Source organism: Papaver somniferum, chromosome 8 (genome assembly GCF_003573695.1).
Source record: "Papaver somniferum cultivar HN1 chromosome 8, ASM357369v1, whole genome shotgun sequence".
NCBI lineage: Eukaryota > Viridiplantae > Streptophyta > Magnoliopsida > Ranunculales > Papaveraceae > Papaver > Papaver somniferum.
The window spans coordinates 15,709,382-15,720,703 of NC_039365.1; the positions used below are offsets into that span (position 1 = coordinate 15,709,382).

Consider the following 11,322-nt stretch of genomic DNA (forward strand, 5'->3'; position numbering starts at 1 on the left):
AAAGATGGATATTGGAAAAAATGTTCATCAGGTTGCTGAAGGTTCAAGCACGACTTCAAATGATCTTTATGTTCCCCAAGGATTGGAAAAACAGGGAGAAATTGCTACAAGTCAGTTGGAAATGGAAGATTCACATTTATCTTCACAAAGTCGTCTCCATCTAAGCCAACTTTAGGCTCGACCAGAAAGTTGAGCTCAAAAACTAAAGCTACGAGTTTTTTCCCTGGTGGCAGAAAAGAAGATTCGTTCAAAATCTTTTAGTGATGTTAATAAGATTACAGTTGTTAGCTAGCCTCAATTAAATGGGTTTTATTATGGGACAAGAATTCCATTTTCGAAGAAAGATTGTCAAAGAATGTACAACGACCTTATGAAAAATCATGATGGTTTAATCATTGACGATGTGGGGGGAGATTCCTAGTTGATTTTCTTTCAGTTGTTTTATGGAATTCAGGTTGTAGTAAAAAAAAACGTTCTTAGGTTCGACAAATTGATTCTTCTCTAGTTGATCTTTCTGGGTTTTCAGTTTTGTTATTTCTTTGATTTTCATTTGTGCTTTTGATTTTTGTTTTGGATTCTTAGCCTTCGGTTGTACTCTCCTGCACATGAATTTTGTGTCTTTTAATATATTTACTTTCACCTATCAAAATAAAAACAATTTATTTAACAAAGTATTCTTGTGAAAAAAAAAATTAAGGACTCCAATATCAAATTACATATTTTTTGGTTGGTAACCTAGCAACAAGCTGGGCTCCAACTCTTTTTTGGATTGCAATACCTAATCTATAGAAAATAAAATTACCAACTCCTATTTATATTTGAAAAACCTTTATTTTTGGCCCAATTTAGTTAGGGACCAAAAGCTACCTCAAAAGGTAAAGAAATTACTTGCACAAGGAATATTTATTTAAAAAAAAAAGAAACCTCTTCCTCACCCAAAAATTATATTGAAAACTACAATGCCATACCATTCAACGTGAAGCCTAAGTGTAGGTTTAGAGTCCCGCCCATTTTTATTCTGTTCAAGTTTGCACAATCTCATTTTCTAGTAATTTGTATGTTGTTTCTTGCTACAAGAAATTTGATGATTATAATTGAATTTGCTTTAAAATATTTTCCATTATACTCTCTCAGTCACAAAATAATATACTGGTTTCATGTATAATTTACACATGAAACCAGCTTATTATTTTGAAACGGAGGTTTTAGATATTGTTAACAAAATTATCCACTTAGTCACAGCTTAATTCAAACCTGTAAAGAAATGACGCATGATTTGGGCCTTAATGTTTATATCAGCATCACGTTTGACCCATCAGGTGACGAGCTCTCAACAATAACCACTACAAGACAATATTTTCAAACAGGGAATTAGTGTGATCGGCAAACTCCTTGAAGTCGAAGAACCCCTCAAAATGGAGAGAATACTGAGATGGCAACAAAACTAATTTGTTGAGCAAGTTTGGAATAGCAATGTAGAAAATGTAACCCAATTTTTACACACTAAATTTCGGAAAATAATATATTTCCAAAGATGAACATCATCCACAAAAATAAAACCAACAACTGATGTAAAATGGATACTAAAAAAAAGTTAATTGAACTAACTCATTGTTTTTCCACCTAAAGAAGAAAAAAAAATTAAAATGTAGTATTAAGATTGATGGAACTTTCTTAAACATGTCTTATATCATCCTCAAGGCGTTTTTATCTATGTTTCGACCAAGTTCTCCTCCTTCATCTCCATCCTTTGTTTCCCAAGTTCTTAAATAAATGAGGTTGTCAACATGATTAGTAACACGACAATTGGAACCACATTTACAACCAAATCTTACTTGTTTAACTTCTCTTCATCGCAAATCGTAAAATTATACCATAAGACTTCTTCTTCCTTTGTAAAGCAGTGACATCCCCAATAAAGAAATTTTTTTACTAGCGAATTCAATTATTCGAAAAATATAAATACTCATACCCTCTCCACTACGTGAAAAGGTATAACTTTGTGTTGTTTTTGTTATTAGATGGACATACAGTTACTGGAAGATCAAATATAATAATATGTTTTATCTAAACTTGCTTGATTTTGTGTTTCAATGTGTATAACGAAATCACACCACTGTAGGTATCAGATTCCTTAATGCTAGCAACACAAAGACATTTTCCACACTCCAGCTTAAGTAGTCTCTTTTTTCGATCAATATAAGGTTTAAATTCATTTGGTAATTCAATTACTTGAAACTTCTCTTCGTGGAGGTCCCACAATAACAAATCTCTTATATACAAGAATACATCATACAACCACCAACGATGAGATCCATTGATATAATTTATATATTACCCTTGTGGTGTCGCCGTATTTTTTATCTCTCTCCATATTTGAGTATTGTTACTTCCTAGTGTAAGGATATAGTATTTGTGTGAGTTAGCATTACTAATGAGTAACCATATCCAAATTAATAACCATGCACCCACATTTTTCTGGGTTTGTGGATGCGAGAGACAATACAAAGTTTCTCGAGTTTACTAAAGTTAAAAATATCAATTACAAAATACGACTAGCTGCCTCTATTAATAATATATGTATCATCACCAAACGAAACACACACTATACCGTTACATCTACTAGCTAACCTGTTCCAATAGTATTTTTCCCTAAGATTTAATCTATCAAGTTGGGGTAAACCTTTTTCTTCCTAATAAAAGACTTATTTTTTGCAAATAATACAGGTGATTAGTTTGATATGTGGTAGGATTTTTGATATTATCATGTTCTTCGGATAAGGAATTGAATATGAGAATTGGATTCTTTTGGGACTTAAGAAAGTGATCTTCGAGAAATAGTGGGTTATTCACGATAGACTCAAACCATACCTTAGAAACAAAGTTAATTTCATCAAGAGTCTTAGCAGGGAGTTTTTGTAATATATGCAATAGTACATCGTGAGGAATGTTTTTGCCTCTCAATCGATAAAAAAAACTTATTATAAAATTGTTATTAATTAATACTTAATAGAGTTGTAATAAGTATATTTATTTTTATTAAGAAATTTTCTTAAGAAAGTTATAAGAAAGTTTTAAAACATAAGTTATTAATAACTTCTTACGTTTTTATACAAAACTAGGAATAAATTATTGTAATACAAAAGTGTAAGTATTGATATTTATTCATTCATAACTAAGTTTTGATTCATCATTCATTAATTAAAGTTTTTTTGTAGTATCGCTTATGTAAAGTTTTTATTACCTAGTAGAGTTTTTGTTGCCGCTCGTTTCTGTTTTCCCATAACTTCTGCTTATATGACGCTAAGAAATACTTATTGTTTCAACTTTTTATATATTATTATAACCCTATAAGAAAATCTTTCCATTTTTTCATCTTAACATAGCCTAACTCCTCGGATTCACCGACGGGGTATGTGTTTCGGCAGGTGGACATCCGGTCCATTACGGATAAGAATCTACAGAAATTGCAGATAATGATTGTGGTGGTGTTAAGGATAAAGTATATGTGTGAGTTAGCATGACTAATAAGCTGACACATCAACTTATATTTATTAGATAAGCAATCATATCCAGATCGACATCCATATACCCATAAATTTGTCCGGGTCTGTGGATGCGGGAGACAATAAGTAGTTTCTCTAGTTTACTAAAGTTAAAGATCACAATGATAAAAATGCGACCAGTTAGGATATGAATTGATACCAGTTGAAAAATATACTAAACCATTACAATTACCAAGTAACCCCTTCCTATAGTAGTTTTGCCTAACAAAATACTAATCTTTTTGAAAATAATACAGCTGATTAGTTTGATATATGTTATGGGATATTCCTAATTATTTACCTTTTGGTTAAGAAATCGATTATTTTAAGAGTCAAGAAAGTGAGCTTTTATGAATTGCGGGTCCTTCACGGTAGACTCAAACCATAACTTAGAAACACAAGTGAATCCCATTAGAGCCTTGACATGACGTTTTTGTAGTATTTGCAAAATTACTTCGTGAGGAATATTCGCATGATGATAACAGTATATTTTCACCTCCGTATCCATTAATTTTGATGCTCGTTTCCGTTTTACCATGGCATGCACTTTATTTTGTAGTCGCGGTTATAGTCGACTAATATTTTTACGTATAAGACTATATTGGAGATGAGAGAAACCTAATTAGGTGAAATCTCTTACGTCCACTAGTTTAAAGACTATTGTGTGATCAAGAAGCGTCTACTAGTATCGTTGGTGGGTGACTAGAATTTGCATTGTTATTTTAGTTTTTGATTATTGATTTGATTGAAACCTTGATTTCACCTAGTTTTATTATTCTTGAGAGACTTTCCTTATGATATAATAAGTCACTCAACCTAGATCTAGAGAATAATGTTAGTTTATTTATGTTTTTAGATCTGACCGTGACTTGTGATCATCCATTGTTAATAGACGGTCTATTTCATGCGTGATCGATCATAAGTTGGAATCAAGTTTGTTTGTGCGGGTACTTTGAAGATTTTGAAGACAAGAAGAATTTTTCTTAATTTTTATTCTTTGTGTTATACTTCATGCACACACTTGATCGACTGGGATCCGACTAGACTTTGTTTATATTCGATTTACATCTTATTTTCTATTCATATTAGATCGCAAAAATATCATTTGGCAGTATCCTTTAGTATTTGTATCTGATAGTTTGTATACCTTGATCTAGTTATCTTGATAATCAAGATTTCGGTAGATATTACCCAAAAAAGGAGTTCATTTTATTAAACGAAAGAGCCTTTGTTGAACTCAACTATAATCTCTGATTCATTTCTTGAGAATGAAAGTGTGATTACCAAACATATTAGTCGTTTACTGTTTCGGAAGACGATACAAAGTAGTTGAGTGCTTAAAGTCTTCACAACGGATAAAACAACTTAAGATAGTGGACTCTATCTTAGGATTAGCGTGTATTGGCCAGATTGGTTGTAGGCGCAGGGATACTGAGGTAACTAGGTTTAGTTTACTTGGTCTCAACTATACGCAGTTGGTTTTAATCTTTGTATAGTGGCATAATTATAAGAGTATTCAAAACTAGACTAGGTCGTGGGATTTTTATGCATTTGTGAATTCCTCATTAACAAAACGGTAGTCTTTGTGTGGTTTTACTTTTTCTGCATTAAAGTTATATAATTGTAAAAGATTTTCTCTTACCCGTATGATTGAAGACCATTAGATTCGAAGAGATTGTAATATACTTGGTGCCCTCATCATTTCGGATCATGTAAGTCAACATTTAACCAATGGGCAAATATCATGCAAGTCCAGAATGAGTAAAACTAGACCTCTTGGTAATGAGGGAGGATCTGTGGACATTCTTATATGCACATTATCATACATGATATGCATCCTTTATTCTGTAAAACTCAAATGATAGTGAATTTAAGTCTAGAATTTTTATGATATATTCTTCCTATAAGACTCTATATTCATACCAAAAATGAGCGCAATCCTATACGTATAACACCACCATATACCCCTTTGAATATAAGGCGTTAAAAGTTAACTGTTGAAATTAAGATCGGTAAATGGTGGGATTTGGTATCTAGGATCATGCTCATTTTTGGTAGAAATATAGAGTCTTCTAAGAGGAACGTATAACCAAATATTAGCTTTAAATTCATTGTCGTTTGAGTTTTAGGTAAAAAAGCTCAAATCATGTGGTATTATGTACATATAAGAGTGTGCACAGATCCTCCCTCATTGGTAATAACCCACGAACTTATTGAATGAAAGACATGGGTTATCAAATTTTATAGGGAGTTACCATTCTCAAATGATCCAGTAATGAGGATCCTTTTGATTTATATAAATTTAATTATTTTTTCCCCATGAAGTTTGGTAACACCTTGTAGCAGCAACATACTTGTTTTGATGGGTGAAAACGATTTTCTGGTTTTTTAGGTAAAGTGGAAAGTTGTGCAACAAGAGGATCCTCGATTGAGCAAATTGCCTAAACCTCTAACAGATGCACTGCACGAGAGTTCTTTGAGTTCGAGAGATCAATCTGTAAGACTCCGGCTAAACTAAGACAATGGTTGTTCTAGAGTCAATTCAATCACAAAGAGGGATAAAGATCGATATGTAGGAGAAAAGCTCAGAAGTGTATAAGATCAATGATAATTGAAGGATTGTGGGTGTTGGAGACTTCTGCAAGTTTAGTAAACTATTGAGTTCAGATAAAATAAGTTTTGATAGACTGTATGATCATGGATTGATGAACCTATTTAAATTTCAGACACATTAATCACATTGATCTCCAGTAAGTGTGACTGTTACAGAGGATTGAAAGAGTGTGGAAGAGGGAAATCGTGGTTAAACCAGTATTTCATGTCTAAAGAATTGGTTGATTGTCCATCCACTACTTTGATAACTCCTTCAATTAAATCCACGACTTACTCACATTTATCATCGTGGATATACACAAATGGTGTAGGACGTCAGACCAAAACCCTAATGAATATCCTCTATGTGACATAATTGATGTGTCATGAATGTGGAGTATGCAAGGCAGACGTTTATTTAATTGGTCAATTGTTAACTTGGCTAGACCATGAGTCTTAGCCTTGATGAGTCGAGCATAATGGACGAGTGTGGTATGCTCTGAGACACATGGGTCGAGCGTAAGGTGTCTATTGAGACATAATAATGCACATACGTCGAGTCTAATAAATTGTGATATATCATTTTTACCAGTTGAGGCAATAATGATGTTCTGATAATTTGGATCGACGAGTGTTCAATGAGATTTCTCGATCATAGACGAATTCTGATATTCAAACATTTGAAAAGAAACCAAATATTATTGAGTTATGTAGAGTGCTCATTCCTGACCTAATATATCATGAATTATGGAATGACAAAGTAAGAATCAAAATATTAAATATTGGATGATTAGTGGTTGTCCAATTAAATATTGGATGATCGGCCAAGTGGCTGGCCATCCAAATCATGCTGCTCTCGGACAGCCGAGCAACTAAAATGTTGGTAACATGACCGAACATTATAACCAATTAAAAAATTGATTGTTGGATCAATATAAAAGTTATTGATGTTTAGCGAATTATTGTAAACTCGAAACCTTAATTTTGGACAACCCTGAATCAAGATGAAGAGTCGCACAATGTAGGTTAAGGAATATCGACCAACCAACGGGCATAAGAGCCGTCCATTGGTGTGAATAGATATTCGAGCGTGCGGAGAAGTGTTAGTGAAAAAGGATTCACTAACATATGGAGAATTATTAGAAAATTATGAAATATATGGATAATTAATTAAAATAATAATTAAGATGCATGGGACCGGCCGGCCATGATGGTCAAGGGACCGGCCAGGTCTGGCCATGGTTGAGCTTGTTTCTGCTGGCCGTGAATAAAAAACAAACCGTTTCTTATCATTAGTATCAGAGCTTAAAGACTCATGATTCTAAGAACCAATACACCAAACAATAACACTTTTCTTAATATTTTTCTTGTTAATTATCAATGAATGGAAAAGGCTTATTTATAGGCTACATTACTTGGAAAATAAGAAACAAACTCTAAAAAGATTACTTTTAATATAAATCATAATTCTAATAAAATACTTATTTCTCATGATAAAAATTCTTAATAAATTAAATAACTAAATACTAAATTGTAAAACTTGTTGTTGTCATGCTTTGCAATGGCTAGCCAAGGTGGTTTCCATAACTTGGATAAGCTTGACCCATATAATGGACCAACAAGACCACATATGCTCCAGTGTCGTATCGGGTCAACAACGTTGACATGACCGATAATACGTGGTCTTATCATTCCACCCTACTTAAATGGGACTTTGCCCTAAAAGTCCACTATATATATCGATATTGGCTCCACATATGACCTTATCATTCCACCCTCCTTAAATAGGACCTTGTCCCCAAGGTCCAATATCGACACCGCTATGACTTGTATTTCTTCAGTCTTCGACTCGGTGCATGTCACTTCGGTAATATCAGTGGAACAAACATCTTCAATAACCTCGACAAACATGTGTGATGACATAGAGTTGCAATTATGTACTTCTTCATTTTGCTCATATTTAGCTACTTTAATCGCTTGATAGTCCTCGTAAGTCATCTCTCCAAACTAGACAATATACCACACAAAAAATTATACCAAGATCCCATATAAAAAGTTTCCCACTTGTACCATTTTAATGCATTCCCTTCGAGGTGTGCAACGGCTATTACACTTTTCCCATCGGATGCAATATTATTAGACTCAAAATATGATTCCACTTCAAACAACCATTCTACAGCATCTGTACCATCAAAAATTAGAAGGACTGGAGATGGATTTTTATTTCGGTATTTGCTGTACCAAGACATCTTGGTGTAGAAACCGGATGTTACTGGGCTGGGCTTGAATATAATTGGACTAAACGGAGATGCAATAACTGCTGGCTATCTAGGGTTAGGTGTTTCCTATGTGATATGCTGACATGCATGTGATGGTATATGCAGTGATGCAGCGGATGTAGGAGTGATAATGCGAAGGAAGACGTGTACAAATCAAACGGAGAAAATATGCAAACTAAATCCCCAAACAAACAAATATGCGACCTAAAACTAATTTAACCAAACAAAAGTGTCCACCTAACCTTATAATGAAGAAGCCTTGACTGGGACAGATGATCACGCCACTGGGCAAGTGCTGTGGATACGCCGATGTCTTCAATTCAAATTTTTTTTTTTTTACTGGATACGGTGAAATATGACGGTGATAGCAGTGGGTGAAGCCACGATGATTGATGATAATGATATTCACGGAAGCTGGTATAGGAAAGAACTTGTCTGATACCAATGATAAGAAACGATTTGTTTCTTATTCACGGCCAGTAAAAACAAGCTCAAAGGCTCATGATTCTAAGAACCAATACACCAAACAATAACACTTTTCTTAATATTTTTCTTGTTAATTATCAATGAATGAAAAAGAACAATTTATAGGCTACATTACTTGAAAAATAAGAAAACAAACCCTAAAAGAATTACTTTTAACATAAATCCTAATTCTAATAACATACTTATTTTTCATAATAAAAATTCTTAATAAATTAAATAACTAAATACTAAATTGTAAAACTTGTTGTTGTCATGCTTTGCGATGGCTAGCCAAATTGGTTTCCATAATTTTAAGGTCAGGTCACTCTTAGTCAAAATCACAATTAAAAAGAAATAACCAACCAAACTCTCACACTGTCTTCTTTACTAGCCACACTACATTTAAGGTCAGGTCACTCTTAGTCAAAATCACAATTGATCGGTTTAGAAACATTTTCCAAAGGGACATCAATTTTAGACAAACAACTCACTTCTGCTAGAATCTAGGTGACTCACCTGGCGCCATTTACTCGCCGTCGCCTTGTTTCCATAATCCTGTGGCCGATTAAGCTTTTATTCGCATGGGTTCCCTTCAAAATCTTCTATCATGTTCATCAAGTGCAACTAAGAGATTTGCTAAGAAGTATTTTTTGACATGATCACTAAGTGTATTTACTCTTTCTATCAAAAAAAAAGTGTATTTACTCTTACGCCATGAATTCAAATCATTCAAAGAACAACTTTTAATTCCCGTTATGCCATGAATTCGAATTCATTAAAAGAACAACTTTAATTCCTGTCATGCCATGAATTCGAATCATTAGAAGAACAACTTTTTTAATCGGACCACGTTGATACTGATAGCATACAATCAACAAAATTAGGCCCAAAATAAAAACCCCGTTTTACCTCTTATAGCACATACATCTTTATTTTACTCTCCCTAAGTGGCTCTGCAACAACAACAACAAAGCAAACATAAATCTCAATTTTTTGAATCAACACTATTTCTGTATATTAATAAATCAAAACTCTTTTTCAATTACATACATAAACCCCCCAATAAAATTACCATATAAATAAAAGAAGGAAGAAGATATTGATGTCAGTCGTGCCATATGGATCGATCTAAGAACCCATATCTCGAATTAGGTCAAAGCGCAAGGGATTTTTTATTTCTTTTGCAAACCCTAACTTTTCTGTGGAAAATCAAGCACGGGAAAGATTGAAGAGAAAATAGTGGTGGGATTCAACAGGACAAATATTTCTCTTGAAGGGTTTAATGGTGGAGGGCTTTCAAGAGAAAGATTGAAGTGAAAATGGTTTTCTGAGAAAGATTAAAGAGAAGATGATTTGTGTGAATATTTTTCTGTCAAGCTTAGCTCATGGTGATGGTGTTTTGGTGATAGCATAAGTGAGTGATTTTTTTCTTTGAAGTGGAGAGTGAAATAGAGTGATAGCAGAAGCGAAGGATAAGGAGAAAGAGAGACGAGAGTGATAGCAGAGGCGGAGAGGATGATGGGATGTGTTTTCTCTATCTCCTTGAGGATAAATGATTGGGTTGAAGTGAGAGCTTTGATCCAACCGTTCAACTTTTTTAGACTTAGGCTTATGGGTGCTAGTGTTAGCACCTAGATTAGCAATCCACGTCACCTAGCATAACTACCTAAGTCTTATGAGAGTGATAATCTAGCATGGTAGTCGCTGAAACAGAACATCGCCAAGCGTTGAACCATCCATCGTTTTCACTTTTCGCTGAACCATCCCGCGCTTGACCAGTCAACTCGGTCAAAGCGCTGAATCATTTCGCGCCTGGCGCTGCACCATTCAGCGTTAAAAATATCGATCTAACCCAACAGAAGGTCGATCTTCTTCTTCTTCCTATTTCATTTCTTCCTCACCCCAAAACCCTCTGAATGCATGTGGTCAGGATTTCCAGGGAGTTTCGTCTCAAATCATTTGAAGGGTTTGAACATCATCACGATTGGAATCATTTGAGATAGGTTTGGAGCGAATCTGTCCACGAAATTGATTTGGGTAAGATTTTGAAACTTTAGGTTTTTTTTTCTTTTTCCGATGATCATGATATGTTGATGAAATTGATATGTTTAGATGATTTGGTATTTGTTATTTAGATGATTTAGATGATATTTCTAGTATTGTATGATTTAATTTGAATTTTTGTGATGAAATTTGATTTGGGGATTAAATTGATTACTTGTGATGAAGATGAATGATAATTTGTATGAGAGATTACATGATTATGATGAAAATGATACTTGTAGTATTTTTGATGAAGCTAAATTTGTATGAATTATGTATTATGATGAAAATGATAAAATGTGTATGAATTATGATGAAAACGATAAAATGTGGTTGATAAAATTATGAATTTGTATGATTATGATGAAAATGATAAAAAGTGGTTGATTCTTTTTTTT

General features: G+C 33.6%; 1 long non-coding RNA gene across 2 annotated transcripts; it reads right to left on the bottom strand.

Moving 5' to 3' along the window:
- Nucleotides 1-7,560: 7,560 nt before the first annotated feature.
- On the bottom strand, nucleotides 7,561-10,418 carry LOC113302198. 2 transcript variants are annotated; one of them, XR_003336693.1, is made up of 3 exons: nucleotides 9,954-10,418; nucleotides 9,791-9,834; nucleotides 7,561-9,677 (listed from the first exon to the last, which is right to left on the bottom strand). It is a non-coding gene; the product is annotated as an uncharacterized LOC113302198 (long non-coding RNA). The 2 variants fall into 2 exon arrangements; XR_003336691.1 differs by having other exon boundaries at nucleotides 7,561-9,834.
- Nucleotides 10,419-11,322: the final 904 nt, after the last annotated feature.